At 43.1% G+C, this 17309-nt stretch overlaps 1 protein-coding gene and 1 long non-coding RNA gene across 9 annotated transcripts in view; one reads left to right on the top strand and one right to left on the bottom strand.

Annotated features, from left to right (window-relative positions):
• The window catches only part of SLC14A2 (solute carrier family 14 member 2), a 442098-nt gene that overhangs the window by 247673 nt on the left and 177116 nt on the right, over window positions 1-17309 (top strand). The window lies entirely within an intron of this gene.
• The window catches only part of LOC139045650 (uncharacterized), a 45274-nt gene continuing 27978 nt past the window's right edge, over window positions 14-17309 (bottom strand). The window contains exons 2-3 of the long non-coding RNA XR_011504436.1: window positions 14262-14343; window positions 14-10788 (exon numbers count right to left, since the gene is read on the bottom strand). This is a non-coding gene — a long non-coding RNA (uncharacterized lncRNA). The remainder of the gene's footprint in view (window positions 10789-14261; window positions 14344-17309) is intronic.

Raw genomic sequence — 17309 nt, 5'->3', positions numbered from 1 at the left:
GTATGTTCTAGAACTTGCGGGTGTGTTTGTGTCTTCTAAAACTGTTACCACCAATAATGCTACCATGGAAAACTACAATTATTTTTCCCCTCTGAGGTCATTAAGACCACATGGGAACTACGATTGACTTGAGAGAGCCGGGTCCTATGAAGATCTTCTTCCCTTGAATCAGTGTCTTCCCAACTCAATTCTAGCTGCTTCCAGACATGAGGTAGCATGACCATGTGTCCATCTTCTCTGCAAAATTCCAAAGGGATAGGTTCTACTTATATGCCAAAAATATATGAACAGATCTGACACTGCTGAACATATTTGCAAGTTTGAAAAATGAGAGTGGATGGGTGAGAAGATAAAATCATTAATAATCCTCACACTTTGTTTTCCTGCCTTGTGTCACAAGGAGGGCCTGAGTTGGGATGCTGCTGGTTCAGGGTTGGAATGACTTCTCCAGCAATGTAAATGTTATCTTAAGGTCACTTACTGATGAAAACTACTATTTTGCCAAACATAAAGTTACTGATTTTTTGACAGCAGACCAGCTGCTCTACACCTGTATAGAGCACAAAGAAAGCAGCTTAGGATGGGCAAACTGGTATTCATGCAGAGCAAAGGCAATGGTATCTAAGATGGCAGGGAATTAGAACCAGTTCTGAAATACTGGTAGGTCTCTTTTCATCAGGATCTATTGTTCAATAGCTGATATAACAGATAACACCCACATCATGGTGGTTTAACACAGTAGATCATTTTTCCTTCATATAAGACCCAAATGGATGTTTGTCAAAACAATGATTCAGAAACCCAGGTGCCTCCTTTCTTGTGGTTTCACTGTCTTCTAGGGCCTCTGAGTTTTATGCTAGATCTTTTGCATCTACCTGGTTGACAGGGAAGGAGAAAGTAAAGATGGCGCCCCCACTTCCTACCCACCTTGGCCTACAATTGACACACATCATATCCCATTGGTAAGAACTATTCATACAGGCCTCACTTTGATGAAAGAGGCCTTGGGTTAGTCCCTGGCTAGCAGTGACTTCCCAAAAATTCCACTCTGTGCTAGGGGAGCACATATCATGGGCTCCACTAGGAAAATCATGGAGTTAGAAAATTCTCACTGAGGAAATTCTTAGTGGGCATTCATATATTGACCAGAGAGCAGGGATTAGTTGACCTAACAATGATTCCTTGAGTAGTGAATTGTTCTGCCCTATACGAAGGAACTTCTAATACTAACCACATACCTCCTTCTCACAATGAAGGGAACAAGCCACCGATAGCCAGACTCTAAAGATTCAAGGGTGTTCTACACTGGAAGTGCTAGGTGTGCCTGCCAATGCTGGAAGTCCATGGAAGCCAATGGGGTCTCAAGATATCAACTTTAAAACTGCCTGTCTCTCTCTCTAAGCCTTAGTTTCTTGTGTAAAATGACAAAAAGAGGATCTACCTCTTAGAGTTGGTATAAAGCCTCAAGGAAATAATTCAAGAAAGGGCATGGTACACATTATCTCAACACAAGTGACTTCCTCAGCAAGTATCCACCATGAAAAATCTCAGAAGTACCTTACCAGCACTACCACAACTGCTGATTCTTGTAATATTGTTGCTACTATTAGGCTAAAATTGCAATGATTAGCACTACCACCAATAATAAAACCATCACCAAAACCATCTCTTCTCTGCAGTGCTTCACATTTGGGTATTTGACTCTCATTACAACCCTATAAAGTGGAAAGGAGACTCACTATTATCACACCCATTTCATAGGGGAGAGAACTGAGCCTCATGGAGGCTAAGTGATAATGACCAAGATCACACTATAGCCCCATCAGAGCTACCACACGGCTCTCAAACTCAGGTCTTTTAAGTCAAAATTATACTATGACGCCAAATGTAAAACGGGATCTTGTTGGAATAAACAGAACCATTGAAGAGATCTGGTCTCACCCCCTCATTGTTCAGATGAGTTGGGGATGCCTCTGAGGATTGTTCCTCTTTGTGCCGCTGGCCTCAGATTGTCTTATCTCCTTCAAGATGAGTTACACTAATTGCACCTGGGTCTGGTGGTGGGGGTAGTGGTAAGTAGCATTGGTGTTGGTGATGACATTTTACAGAGGCCATCAGTACATGGCTTCTGGAAATTGCTCCACGATACATGAGTGGGGTCCCAGGAAGGAGGAAAATGTGTCCACTCTGGCACATATGGAGACATCACTAGCCAGTATCACAAACCCTAGTGGGGCAGGTGACAGACTGGAATCCACTTCTAGGTTTCTTAATGCTTTCTTTCTCCTTCATTCAACTCTTTGGCCTTCTCCCATCTAACTTCAATGACTAATTCTTTCGTGACTTCATTCTTTCTATTGAGAGCATTTCCAGTAGCCTTAGGCCTGCAGTGTAAGGTCTTTGGAGACAATGTTTGACCACGAGTTGGATCACTCCAACTGTAGGGAGCAGCAAGCTACAGTAAACATGGATCCCCATGTGGAGAGCAGCCCCCAGGCTCAGAGCTGCTGCTGACCACTGCGATGATACAAGGGTCATTTAGACTCTGTAGGCCACAATTTCCTCATCTGTCAAATCAGGTGGAAGATGTCCACCCTCTCCTGCTCCCACACCTTCTTATGGAAATACTGAGAACTTGGGGCTCAAACACATGAATAGACAGAAAGTGCTTTGAAAAGCATAACGTGCTAGATAAATGTAGCAGAGAGTCGTCATTATCACTGTGCTATTGCCATTATTATTTTGTGGTCAGCTCAGCTTTTCCTAACAGAGCAGTTAATGAAGTGGCAGCTGTATTGGTTTCCCACTAGGAGGGTGAGCAGGCCAAATGAGTCTCTATTTTTATCCCGTTTGTGTCCAGTTGTTTTTTTTTTTTTCCACAACCACTCTGTCCGGTGGGTTTATAAGTATTTTAATTACAGCAGCCTTTTATTATTCTTACTCCTAACAAAATTCAGGCTAAGGACATTTTCTAAAAATCCTAAAAATGGTGGATTTCCTAAAGACTGAGTTAACTTTCACCAGCCTCCACAGCACTACTACCTTTGATCCCATCTCTAAGTACTAACGAATTTTCATGAATTATTTTCAGCATAGCCAAAAAAAAATTTTTAATTATACCTGCAGGTCCACTAGTAGAGAGAAAAATGACAAAATCCGTTAGTCACTAAGCTTTGGTTCATAAATTGGTCACCAGCTGAGATGCATTTTTCCTGTGATCATTCATGAAGGAGGATCTAAGCAATCACAGCTTCTATTAGCATACCTATTCCTAAGTTTCATATCCATATTTTTAAAAAGTAATAATAATAAAATCAACTGTGGTCTATTTGGAATGAGACCTGATTGACAGTTTTCATGTTGTCCTAGACTCAGAACTTAGGAAACAGAAGGAAAAGAGTCATGTGCTTCATCTTCACTGTAAAGCTAGACAAGACAGGGTCTGGAAGGAGTCAAACCCTTGATGTTGTGTGAACATGGGAGCAAAGCGAGCAGAGATCACATGGGGATATGAGGCTGAGATTGAGTCAGAAATGGTGTGGACCCAAGAGGAAAGGACAGACAGATCATGAATTCTGGGAACTAAGATCTAAACCCAGGTCAAAAATCCAGGGCTCCACCAAAACCATAGCCAAGATTTGGCCATTGGCAGAGGCTGAGGGCAGAGGTGGTAAGGCTGATATTGGTTTAGAAAGATTCCAGCAACGTCCAGCAGAGACTGGTGTTCAAAACGGTACAGTCCAACATCAGCCACGGAGGTGGCTGGAGAATAGGGAAGAAATCCTGTTTCAACAGAACTGAGGAAAAAGCAAGAAAGTAATTACCAAGGAAAAGGGCATTCTGTATTAGGTCAAGCCAGTGGGCTACAGTCTCGTGTCATCCTGCCCATGACATCATTTGGCCCAAGCCCAAGTCTGATCCTGGCACAGGAGCAACAGATGCACCTGTCATCTGAGTAGCAAAGTTAGAAAGATGCAGGGGCACTGCCGTATGCTCCTTCCAGAGAAAGTCCTTTCACACAACATCAGGACTGACATTTATGTTTGTTTTAACTGAGTGATATCTGCCAGGGGAGAACAAAGACTGAGTTGTTCCCACTCTTCAACCCCCGAGCCTCTCACCCCTCAAGTCAGTGCTGAGCTCACCATCTGCGTAAGGATAGCTCAGTCTGTTTGTCCAGACAGACATCATGGACTCCCAACCATCTCCACTCCTCCACACATCCAACCTGCAAAGTTTAAAGGAAAGGGTATTTAAGAAAAGGACTTCTGCATCTTCTAGAAAACTATGTAGACACTGTACTTGGTCAACCATACTTGTAGACAAAATGGGTTTGATTCTCCTACATGCCTAGACTCTAGTGGCGAGAGGAAAGCACTTCAACACAGTAAGATCCTTGCCTTTCGGTAAGTTCTTTTTCACATGTAAATATCAGCAAGAACACTAATAATAACACCTTCTGATTCTTCTCAGGGTTCACTTTTACCAAGCACTTTTACCTATATTATTTCTTTTGAATTTCACAATGCTATTTTTGGAGGGAATTATTATGCCCCTTGTAAATGTGGATAAATTGAAATTCAATGAGTTTGAGTGACTTACCTTAAGTCACAAAGTTAGAGTCTGAAATTGGACCCAGGCCTTATGAATTCAAGTTGCCTCTAAAACATTATCATGATAAGTCTACCTACCCCCGATAGAAGATCTTTGTGTCTCACAACCCTGGAAGTTTAATAGAAAGGAGAGTCAGGAAGGGTAGAGAAAGAAGAAAGCTGAGGAAAAAATGCCTGACTTTCACATTTTGTCTCAGGCCAGTCCTGAGATTCTTGTTCTTAACTCTTTTGGACTTCACCTTAGTGTTTTTAACCCTTCAAAGACGTCTCACAGGGGGCCGGCTCTGTGGCCGAGTGGTTAAGTTCGTGTGCTCCACTGTGGGGCCCCAGGGTTCGGATCCTGGGCGTGGACATGGCACCGCTCGTCAGGCTATGTTGAGGCGGCATCCCACATCCCACAACTAGAAGAACCTGCAACTAAGATATAACAACCATGAAATAAAGCAGAAAAAAAAAAAAAAAAAAGATTGGTAACAGTTGTTAGCCCAGGTGCCAATCTTTAAAAAAAAAAAAGGACGTCTCACAGCTTTATCTCCTTTGATCGGCTCAACAACCCTGTGAGGTAGGCAGAGCAGATATGACGGATGGGGGAATTCACACCCAGAGAGGTTAGGTGACTTGCCAAGAACAGATGGCCATTTGGTGGCAGAGTTGGAGCTGGAACCCCGATCTTTGGAATTGGAATGGGGACGGGATGGAAGAAAAGTACCTACTGAAAGAGGTGGGAAAAAAGTGTTTCATTAAAAGATTAATCAAAGGTCATATGAAAATAAAAGGGGTCAAGAATAGCGAAAAGAATTTTGAGAAATAACAAAAAGAAGAGGGACTTATACCACAGACATCAAACTTGATAAGACAATGTGGCAGAGGTGGAGAGATACAGGGACCAATGGACTAAACTAGAAATGCAGAAAGAGACCCACGCATTTTTGGAAACTTGGTACATGACGGGGGTGATTACAAATAAGTAGGCAAAGTATGGGCTGTTTGATACATACTGTCACAATAATTGGCTCATCGTATTGGAAAATTAACATTAGAACTCTATTTTATACACAAAATATTGCAGATAAACTCCAGATGGATTTAAGGCTAAAAGTTTACAAACTAAAACTTTTTAACTATTAGAAGAATAGGAAGAACAGGAAGATATTTTTATGTAAAATCAAGAAAGTGTTTCTTAAGATTCAAAAAGAAGCTCAAAAGAAAAAGGGAAATAAATAGAATTACATTAAAGTCTAAGACTTCTATATGACCAAAGACACCATGAGCAAAGCCAAAAGACAAGTGAGAAATTTGGAGGAGGAGTCTGCAATGTATTTGACCCACAAAGAATTAATATCTAAAACACGCGAGGAAAACACTACGATAAGTAAAAGACAAACAGCCCAATAGAAAAACAGGCAAAATATAAAAATAGACAGTTCCAAGAAATGTAAATCAAAATGGCCTATAAAAATATGAAAAGATGCCCTACCTCATTAATAATCAGAGAAATGCCAATTAAAACAGAAAGATACCCTTTCACACCTATCCAATTGTCAAAAACTAAGGGGTTCCACAATGCCAAGTTTTTGTGGGATATGGGCAGTGCCCTTCTGGAACAAGTGCAAATTGTTTTAACCCCTTTAGATGGTAATTTGGAAATATCTTGTAAAAGGGAAGATACGCGTCTCTAAGACATCTGGTTTTACGTCTAGATATATGCTCTAGAAAAACTGATTCCCGTGTGTAATATGACATGTAAAAGGACGTTTATTATTGCACTATTTGTAATACTGAAAACTTGGAAGCAATCTAAATGCTTATCGATGGGACAATGGAAAAGCAGTGCATATTTCATAGCAGTGAGTGAGCCTCAGTGAGCTAGACACATGTATCAAGAAGGATGATTTTGGAAAACTCAAGTTGCAGGAAAAAAGATCAAATCATATTAATATGTCACTTACATCCATATTTAAAACATACCAAATAATACTCCCTATTACTTGTAGATTTGAATATACGTGTAGCGCTAGAACACAGAGAAGGATCCATGCAAATTTAGGAGAATGGCTTCTTGGAGGAAGAGGGAGAATAACAGGATCAAAGACAGAGAGCACACGAGAGTTGAACTGAACCTATAATGTTTTATTTCTTTAATTTAAAGAAAACTATACCCAATTCAGCCAGATGTTAACATCATAACATTCTGTGCTGTGGATAGTGACTGTTTGATATAGTAAACAATTTGGGAAAGAAAAAGTTATTCACCAGCAGCCTCTCTTTCCTCTGGTGGAAATGAGAAGGCAGTGGGGAGCATGATTCTGCAGGAAACAGAGCTGACAGCTTTGAAATTTATTTTGGCTTTGGATTTGCACGCGTGCACACACACGGAGACAGTTCCACTCATGGGAACAGTGGGGTCATGGGAGAAGAGCTGCCAAGCATGATAGTTAAGGCAAAAAAGGGACCCCGGGTCGTCCCAGTTCCGTCAAGGCATCAAGAACAGCATTCTGTGGCTAGGAATAGGACCCAAGAATGACAATGACATAAATACAAACAGAGGGTATTTCTCTCAACTTAAAAGAATTCAGAGGTAGGTAGTCTGGGGCTAATATGGGCGCTGCAAGATGTCACCGGGACTCAGGCTCTCTCCATCTTTCTTCTGTGCCATCCCTAGATACAAGAGTTCCATTTCCAAGTTTACTTCATGATCTGAGATGGGCATTGTTGCTCCAAGACATCCAGGAGGGAAGCAGGAAAAAGTGAGGATGGGAAGGGCAAAATAGTTCGTATTGGCTCTCTGTACTCCTTTAAAAATTCTTTCCTGAAAGTCCTTAACTTGCATGGGCATTTTATCGGTCATCCCTAACCCCAAGGGAGGCTAAAAAGTGTTTTCTTTGATTCAATCAGCAAGGAGCTCAGCTACAAAGTTGGGAGCTAAGGAAGGAGGAATGGCTAGCTGGTTAGCAGCTAGCAGTTGCTGCTACAGCCAGTAGTAATTCCTTGTGTGCCCATGAATGAGACCTTGTCTCCTCTGGACATTGCTTTCCTGTCCATGCAAGAAAGGGCATGGACTTGCTGATGGTTCCTCAGTGGAGACAATCATCTTTGCTGTTCACTGCTTCATACTTTGGCCAGACTTCTACTTGGGACAGTTATATTTGAAGCCCCAGTCTGTCCATTCACCTTCCACCACCATAGGGATAGATCTTAATTGAGCTGTTAACCTTTTCCTTCCTCCATAGTTCTGGTTCTGCGTTTATGCTTCACACTTCCTACTCTTCAGGAATTGCAACTTTTCTTTTAGGTTTAGCAACTGCTAGAAACACCCAGATTTTAACTTTCCAACTCACCTCTATCAAGGAGCCCTCTTTGGCTTGTGGCAGCCTCCTCTGAGACATCAATTAGTTAAACCTTGCAATAACCCAAAGTCACTCAGAGAGTCAAGACCAGAGTCAGGATTTGAACTGGCATTCTGATGCCAGAGAACCACTGTGCTATAAGCAGTAAACCACAGTGCTTGAATAAGAATTCTAGTCTTCTGATTCTTGGCCAAAATTCTCTTCTTTCAACTGCTTTATACCAGTTTCTTAGTTATAAATTCTGAGCGCATCTCCTTATCTTAACTTTCCTCTGTGCCTCATATCTATTTTTTCCCTGAACACATTAGGTACTTGATGAAGGTTTTTGATAAAGTATCTGAGCTCAGTGAGCAGGGACCAGCTTCCCCTCGTATGAGGCTTTGATGAGATTTGACTTGGCCCAATAAGGCCACCGCCTAAGAACTAAATGGAAACATCAAGCTGCCTCCTTGATCATCTGATTGGAAAGCCATGTTCCCGCCAAATTATGTCTGCAGAGAAGAAAGGCGAGTAGTTCTACGTACTCTCACTTTTTAAGTCAAGCCCTGGCAAGGCAGAAAGTGGGTGTACCTTGTCAGTGTCCTGTACTTTTTTCCCTAAAGTAGTAGTATGGAAAAGCTATCCACGGACCAGGAAAGAGAAGGCTGGGTGACCCCTTGTAAAGCCAAAGTCAGCCATGTCCACTCTTCCATCAGGCAGAGTGAACTCTGCAGGAGAAATTACACACTCCCCAAGTCGGTGCCACTATGCATTCATGCTCCTACCCTCAGATTTGTTTGCTGTCCTTTCATGTGTTCACAGTCATACATCATCAACTCCACCAAAAATCAGACTACTGCCTGCTCCTCTTTCAGATACCAACATCATCTACTCATTTGACCAAGCCAAAACTCAGGATTATCTCTGACTCCTCTTTCTCCCTTCTCACCATCATTGAAACAGTCACTAAACTGTATTGTTCCTATTCCCGTCACATTTCTCCAATCTGTCCACTGCCCTCTTTAAGTCTTGGCTTTAATTTGTTTCCAAGCTGACACCCTCCAACCAGTCTTGGCATAACAGAGCTAGAGCTTTCAAAACCATAATTGGATCATGTCACACACATAGCCTTTCTTAATGGTTCTCTATAAACTTTGGGATACAGTCAAAACTCCTAAAATAGAAAGCCAGGCCCTTCAATATCTGACCACTGCTTTCCTCCCAACTTCACTTTTCATCCCTTTGATTGCATGTTCCAGCCATGCTCAAACCCTGGGTTTCCCAAAATGCTTCATGAGCTCCCTAAATTGTGGACCTTTGCATGTGCTGCTTCCTCTGTCTGATGTCCTCCCTGTCCCCACCTCTCAGTCAATATTTGTCAAAGGCATGAGTGAGTTTGGGTTAGGGGAGCAGGAAGAAATGAATGACAGACAGAGGAAGGAGAGACAAAAGTGACAGAGAACCCAGGCATGTGGAAAGAGGAAGAAATTTTGACCAAAGTAAAAAATTTTTTTAAAAAATCAAAGACAGAAGTCTAAAAGCATTACTTCTAAGACCCTGTTGGCACATTTCTATTTTAAACCAAACTGAAGGCTACAAACTGCACTTGACTGATCCCTAGTAACTATTATAAAACCCAAAACACCACCCAGCCATTTGGTAACGTTACAGAACACAGTGAGGAGTTAAAGACTTGAGGACAGGTCAGAGGAGCAGTGATTAAAGTCAAGGCCAGGTCTGCACTCCAGCCTTGGGATTCCACCCATGTGTATTTCTGCTGGGACAGAGACCAGCTTGCCTTCTTACTGAAGTGAGTCATTTCCACTTCTTCTCTCATCCTCTCCACAATACTCTGGGAAAGACACACTCATTAATAACTTTAACTCCAGCTCTTGAGGGATTTTGATCACTTATGTATCATGATTCATACGACATGCCAATCAAATTCAGAACTCTACTGGTAGAATAATTAATATCTTCAATGTGGCAGCCAAGAGTCCAGAGAAAAGAATGGAATGGACATGTAATGCCTACGACATGAGACCAAGTGCAGCCCTCCCAGAATCTGGAAAAGCTCCAACTTACAAGTCTGACCCACTTGCTGAAATCTCAAAGGCCACCCAAAGGCTTTTTATCAACTAATATGAGCAAAGGCCAGGTGAGGCTCCCTGTGACACATCAGTTTCCTGAGGGGCCGTGCTTCGTGCCCATTAATGTTGTGATCTATTTCTAAGCCAGACAGCTGAAGTGGGAAAGATGAATGAGCAGAGGCCATTCCCATCCCCAAGGACAACCTGATCCCTAACAGTAGCAGCAGATGTGAACAAACCCAATTCTTCACACATATCATTTATTCAGTGCTCAGAGCCCTCTATGAGAGGTCTTACCCTTACTATATGAAAAGGTTGGAAACTCACAGAAGTTAAGTGACATCCCCAAAGTCACCTATCTAGGGGTAGAGCCAGAAGGTAAATCCACACTGAATATTAACAAAGGCTATGTCCTCTCCTACACTTCCCTTATTTTCAAACATCCACAGAACATCAGTGTTGCGAGGGGTTTCAGGGGCTAGCTCACCTTACAGATGGTAGGAGTGAGGTATGTGGTGGCTGATGACAGAGGCGGAAGGTGAACCTGGATTTCTTGACTTCTAGTTCAGCTCTTTCCTCGCTACACCTCACTGCTTCTCAGACTCAAACAAGTATTAGCCTGATCGCCACATCCATTCAACAATTTATTGAATAAGTATGTCTTCAGCTTTTACGAAGGGCCAGGTGCTGTGCAAGCCAGTGGGGATACAGCAGGTTGAAAACAGAAAACATCTTGGTTCCCATTGAGCTCACAATCAACTGAAAAGGCAAACATACGCATAAATAATCTGTCAGGTGAGGGAGAGGTGTCCTACGAGGAATGATAAAGCAGAGTGAGAGAGAATAGCGAGGCAAGAGGGAGGGATATGATTTTTAAAAGGATAGTCAGGGAATCTTTGAGCTTCCCAAACAAAATCCATTCTAACTTGACCTACATCTTGCTCTTGTAGCCACGTGTGGAACTGGGCTGACGATGAGCAGGTTAGACACACAGAACAGTAGGCCAGAGGTCCCCAAGGGAAAAGGAGGATTCAAAAGTAATCCCCAGCATGGCCCCAGTCTTGCCATGGGACAGTCCTCACACCTAGGGTAGTGGCTGCCACTTACCTTGGGAAGCAGAAAAGATTTTTAAATGTGGCCCTGTTCCCAGAGAAAATGGTCCAGTGGCTCAGGAGCTTAAGGAATATATCTTCACACTCTGAGAATAGGCAACCTTCGAAAGCCTCTGAACACTGTCTCTTAGGAAGGGAAATTGGAGGTGAATTTAATACTTGGAGAATTTTAGTGGGAGGGAAAAGGCCTTTGGATATGTGTTAGGATCTCATTGAAATGTTTCTTCATAGACTTAGGAGATTGTGTCTCTGGGAAAGGCACTAAAAGTACAATAATAGGAAGACTCTGATTGCACCTTAGAAACAATTTTGGAAGTCCATTCCTGTCCAAGGCCCAGGAAAAAAGCTCTATAAAGAAATTGCAAAATATAATCTATTTTATAACTATAAAGTGATGTATCTGTGCACTATGTAGTACAAGTTTTCTAAAAGGTTTAGCAATCAAATAAATCAACAACAACAACAAAAAACCCGTTGCCCTAATACATTTCTGTATTTTACTGCTGAAATCCACCCCTAGGAGAATTCCGTGTAGCTGGGGGCTTGAGGAAAGGCCACAGGGAACAGCTGGAGAAGCCCCTGGACAGCATCAATGCCAGTTGCTGGGAGACGGAGAGACTCAGAACAAGCTGGGAAGGGCAGTGAGAAGCTGCCAGATGCCCAGAGCCAAGAGCCCTTGTGCCTGGAGGTGACAGGAACAGCCTGACTGGATGGTGTAGCTTGCTGCTTGCTGTAGTGCCATAAGTAGTCTGCAGATGAAATTGGCAGGCAATGTGCGAGGAGCTAACACTTTCTCTGTATCCTCACCTCTCCCTTCCATCACCACTGCTGCTTCAGGAGAGTCACAAATCTATTCTAAAGTTAATCCTCCATCTCAGCTTGGGATTCACCCCCTCCTGTCTCCTAATTAGGCTCCTGCATTCTCACCTGGTCTCTCCCTTTCAGTTCGATTCTTCCTCCACAAACACATCGTCTCCCATTTTTAAGGGGAATAAAAAAAGAGAGAGAGAACTTTCCTTGGTCCTGCTTTTCCCCCAAGCTAACATGCCATTCCTCCACTTTCCTTAATTGCCAGATTTTAAAGAAGTGCTTCCATACGCTCTGTCTTCCTTTCCTCATCTTCACCTTCTTTAACACCTCCCAGTCTACTTTCTGGTCCCACAATTCCACGGAAACTTCTCTGACTGCCAGATACACCAATTTGTCAAGCCTTTGGTCTCAGCAGGATTTGTCACTGTGTCTCCATTGTCTGGACCCAACACCTTAAAACACTCACGTCCTTTGGGCTCGATGACCCTGTTCCCCTGGTCTCCTCTGAAGCCTTCTCACCTCCGTCCCAGTCCTGAGCCCCCCAGCACACCCTTAGTCTTCCATTGGTGGAGAAGAGACCAGAATCATCTAACTCACTGGATGTTTGGGGGTCACACACTATAGAAAATCTGGTGGAAGTTTGAAAAAATCTCCCCAAAATATGCTTTATATATACATATACGTGCTATGCATATACATATACATACTGAAACATTATTTTGGGAGAAGGCTCATGGACTCCCTAAATTACAAGCCTCATACCCAGAGAATAGCCTTTTGTACAAAATGTAATATGATGTCATGTGATTATTCTGTGTTGCTTTTAAACCACATGTTTCTAGTAAGTTCTTGGCTTCCAGGCATACTATAAAGGAGTAAAGCACTTTATCAGAAGGCAGAAGCCCAGGATTCCTATCCCAGTTGTCATACCTTAAAGGCCTGGGCAAGCAGCCTCTAAACCAAAGTTTCCTCCTCTGTAAAAATGGGCATTGGCATCTCTTCTCTGCCTCACAGGATTGTTGTAAAGATCAAATGAGATCAGGGATTTGAAAACATTTCGCAAACTTCAAAGCAGAGCTCAATGATTACCATTAAAATCAATTATTCATATCCCTAGAGATGCACCAGCAGGGTGCCAATATGGGTTTTAATCCTATCTTGAGCACCATGTCATGATTTGACCTGGGTCCGTTTCCCAGTTTATATACTGGAGACAATAATAGCTATTCTGGCTCCCTCATAGAGCTAGTATGAGTATCAAGTGAAATAATGAATGTGGAGGCACTTCGCAACTCAGCAAGACTGAGCCTCCTGCCATTTCTCATCCCCTTCTTTGTCCCTCTCCATGTGCATTAACTGAGTTCCACGAGCTCAACAGAATGAAGCTGTGCTCGCAGGAGTCCCACCGTGCCCAATGATGGAGTGTTCCTACAAAATAACTCTAGAGTCAAATTAGACCCCAGCGAGTTAATCACAGATAATGTAATTATAAGAAGCAGCAAATAAATTGATAATAATTAGCTACCTATTATTTTTAAAAGTGGAACTTGGAGAGGAAGAATATAGTGTGTGAGAAAGATTATCCTTTGTAGAAATAATCAATCCTCCTGGCCACTTGGCCTATATTTGAACCCGCCCCGAGGAGCATGAGTGTCTCTTCGGTATGCTGGGTCGCTATAAAACACTTTCTGACCTGAAATCCTGGCTTTATCCTGATTCATGAGTGTTTATAGCCTCTGGTAGGTGTGTCCAGGTTTCCAGCTCCCCAAGAAAGAGCATGGTTGATGGAACCACTGTCCCTTCCTTGATCCCAGCCCTTTCTTCTGTATTCTACTGTGCCCAGCTGAGGTTCAGAGTAGTAAGGATCAGGGGCAAAGGCATACAAACTTTCAAACTCAAGGTGGAGCCATCTCTGCCTTTTTACCAGGTTCTAACTGGTTTCAGAAAGAGGTGGAGGAGCCGGCCCTGTGGCGCAGCGGTTAAGTTTGCACATTCCGCTTCAGTGGCCCTGGGTTCACCGGTTCGGATCCCGGGTGTGGACATGGCACCACTTGGCAAGCCATGCTGGGGTAGGCATCCCATGTATAAAGTAGAGGAAGATGGGCATGGATGATAGCTCAGGGCCAGTCTTCCTCCACAAAAAAAGAGGAGGATTGGCAGCAGTTAGCTCAGGGCTAATCTTCCTCAAAAAAAAAAGAAAAAGAAAGAGGTGGGATTTCCAAGGTGCTGTTGGGAGGGAGGGATAAGCTCAGGTGAGGACAAGCCAGGTCACTATTGGAGTCAGCTAACACAGCAAGAAGCATTCCTCACCGGTCTCTAGGCCTTGGAAGGTATGCAACTGGTCTTTCATTGCAGAAGTGAGGAGTGATGAGCATCTTGGGCTCCACGTGCACTGGGAGGAGAAGAAGAAAATAGGAAGGAAGCTAACATTTATTAAGCCAAGGACATTGTCTACATTATTTCATTCAACCCAATCAATAATACTCTCTGGTATGGGTTATTGTACCATTTTACGAGCAAAGAACCTGAGGGTCAGAAAGGCTAAAACTTGCCCAAGATCATACAGAGAGTAAGGGACAGAGGGACTCCAAAAGCCGTGCTATTTCCTGTCTGGCAAACTGGTTCACCAAAGGCATCAGAGGCCATTGCAAGTAATGCACACTTAGAAAAAGACAGAGAATGACTCTCCAGTTGTGTCCCATTCAGTCATTCCTCCTGATAAAAGACTTTGATTATTCTATAATAGACGTATACTATAGTTGAGCATGACGACTCCAATCTGAGGCTTGGGTCTGCCACCTCTCAGCTTTGTGAGCTTAACCAAGGCCCTAAAACTTATCTATAAAGTAGACATAACATTATCTCTCTGGGAAATGTGTAAGATGCTGTGTAATTGAAATGCAATAGCATTTGTGAAAGTGCTTTGTCTTCTTCCTATGCCATGCCACATCACCAGATAGAGAAAGTAGTACTGCCTCCATTAACAGGGCTGCAGGTGAAGACCATGTCCCTGGCATAGACACAGAAAAGCAAGGGCCGTAGAGGTCCCAGAATACTGGATAAGGATGAAGCAGGAGCTCAGAACACAGCTGATGTCTGATAATGAGTTATAAGGTCAGAGCAGGACTGGCAGTGACAATGAACCCACACAAACTGCTTAACACCTTCCTAGGATCAGAATGGTACCAGAGTTTTAGGCAGAGTAAAGTCTCCTATGGTTGGTTGGTCGGTCAAATGGCTTCTGCTCTGGGGAAAACAGAGTCACAGGGGGAGAAAGCTGGCACATCACTGCAGCTGGCCAGGGCAAGACTATCATGAGGGACGAGCTCCAACTCCGCTTTTTTTTCCTCATCCTTGGATCTCATACCCTGGTTTTATGGCTCTAGAAAAAAGTATAGGCTGTAAGTTCCTGGAGGGAATGGATTCTATCTTGAACATTATTGGATTTCCCATAGAGCCTAGAAGAGCGCAGAGCTCAAATAAGCGGTCCACAAAGGCAGGATGCTGTGCCATCCTTCTGTGAGTTCCCACAGCTAACTTTTCCCACGATGAACTTTTGTTTCAGGCAGAAGACCCTGAAGGGCTTGTTACACAGGCAGATTCTCAAGTTCTACCCCTAAGATTCAGATTCGGATGGTGGGAGTCAGGCAAAAATGTACAGTTTATCAACCTTCCAGGTTGTTTCCAATGCAGGTGAAAAAAAATTTTATTGGGGAAAAAACTTTCAGAAACTCTCTGAAAGTCTATTATTTCACACACCTTCTTGTACTGAAATAACCTGTTTATGCATCTAACTCTCCCCACCAGATCATAAGCTCCTCCAGGGCGGGGTCTGTGCCTTCTCATCCTTGTACCTCAGAGCCTAGCAGAGCACCTGGCACACAGTAGGTGTTTGGTTGGGCTCATCAGACCTGAAAGATGAACCATAAAATACATCCCATTCCTATAGGAACAGTTTCCTGTCTAAGGTTTTTGTGGTTGACAAGGGTCACTGAATGCCCATATATCACAAATATGGGCAAGAATATTGAATCATGGGATGCTAGAGTGATAGAGCTGAAAAGTACCCACATGCATTCTTCAACATCCATAAAGCAAAGGCACAACGCTGGATCTCTGCAATCGCTTGAATCTGAGAAACATTTTATTGAAGATCATCTGATCAATGTAATGCAGTGTACCTTACAGTCACTTCGTAGTGGAGAGGACTGAGGCCTAAAGAAGTTAACTGACGTGCACAAGGTTGCACCACGAGTCAGTGTCAGACTCGGGACTCAGACCCAGGTCTCTGGATTTTCTGGGGAGTGCCTCCGTAAAACCACAGGATTCTGAGATGGACCTGTGTTTTTGGTTTACTTTTTAAAGAATCATCAACAAAATCTTTGCTTTTTTTAGTGACTCTACTGCTTGCTACAGGGACACTTATCACAAGAAGAAGGCATCATTTTAAAGCTCCCTGGACAGCTCTTACCAGGGACCTGGGCCATGGAAAGTCTTCCCCAGAGTCCCTTGGAATTCAAAGAAGGAAACAAAATTAGAGTTAATGAAATGTGTATTTACTGTTGATTGTGGCAAGCGTGCTTCTTTTAGGTCAGATTTATGATGCAGGGCCGTGATAATGTTTGTGACTGTTCTGTATGTTTTTAGGATTTGAGACCCTTGACTCAGTCCTGGGATTATTACTTAGAGGCAGGTTTTATAGGATTAGGGGTCAGGCTGCAATGGATTTCATGGAACAAGCTCTGAAAAGGGTGTCTCCATGTTATGTACGTTAACCAGAATGGAACTGGCCTGACCTCTGTGCTCACTGAGGGGGCTTCCCTTCCTCAATGCCACATCCCTTCCCAGCCAAATGCTTAGCAAATAACACTCATGTGACTAACTCAATGTTTCGTTCTAATATGTCCTCTTTCCCTTTCTGTTCCTTCTATTTCAGTAGTTTGTCGCCATAACTCTCCTGTCTTAATGTTCTCCTGACTCCTCAGGTATTCCTGCTACTATATCAGGCTCTCTATGAGATGCATTCCTTTTAGTCAGTTCTCAGGCCTCATCTCTAGATTTTTCCCCTTATACAAACTCCCATACACTCTTTCTTGCAACTCTGCTTAAAATGCTGAATTACAGAGATGGGCAGACCCCATCGATAGTAAATCCAATGAGAGAGGCTGTGCCCCTTTCTTCCTTGTCCACCTGTGCCAACAATTTGAAAATCAATCTCTCTGATAACTAACCTGCTGATCTGCTGCAGCATAGTCAGCCTCATAGATTCAGAGTAATCTTCCCCATCAAAGACCCTTTGCCCAAGATGCTCCCCACACCATTGGGAAGTGGGTAGGACAGAAAGGATTGTGACTGTTT

This window comes from Equus asinus, chromosome 7 (assembly GCF_041296235.1).
Source record: "Equus asinus isolate D_3611 breed Donkey chromosome 7, EquAss-T2T_v2, whole genome shotgun sequence".
NCBI lineage: Eukaryota > Metazoa > Chordata > Mammalia > Perissodactyla > Equidae > Equus > Equus asinus.
Note: the sequence above shows the minus strand (reverse complement) of the source record. Positions and strands in the feature narration are given on the sequence as shown.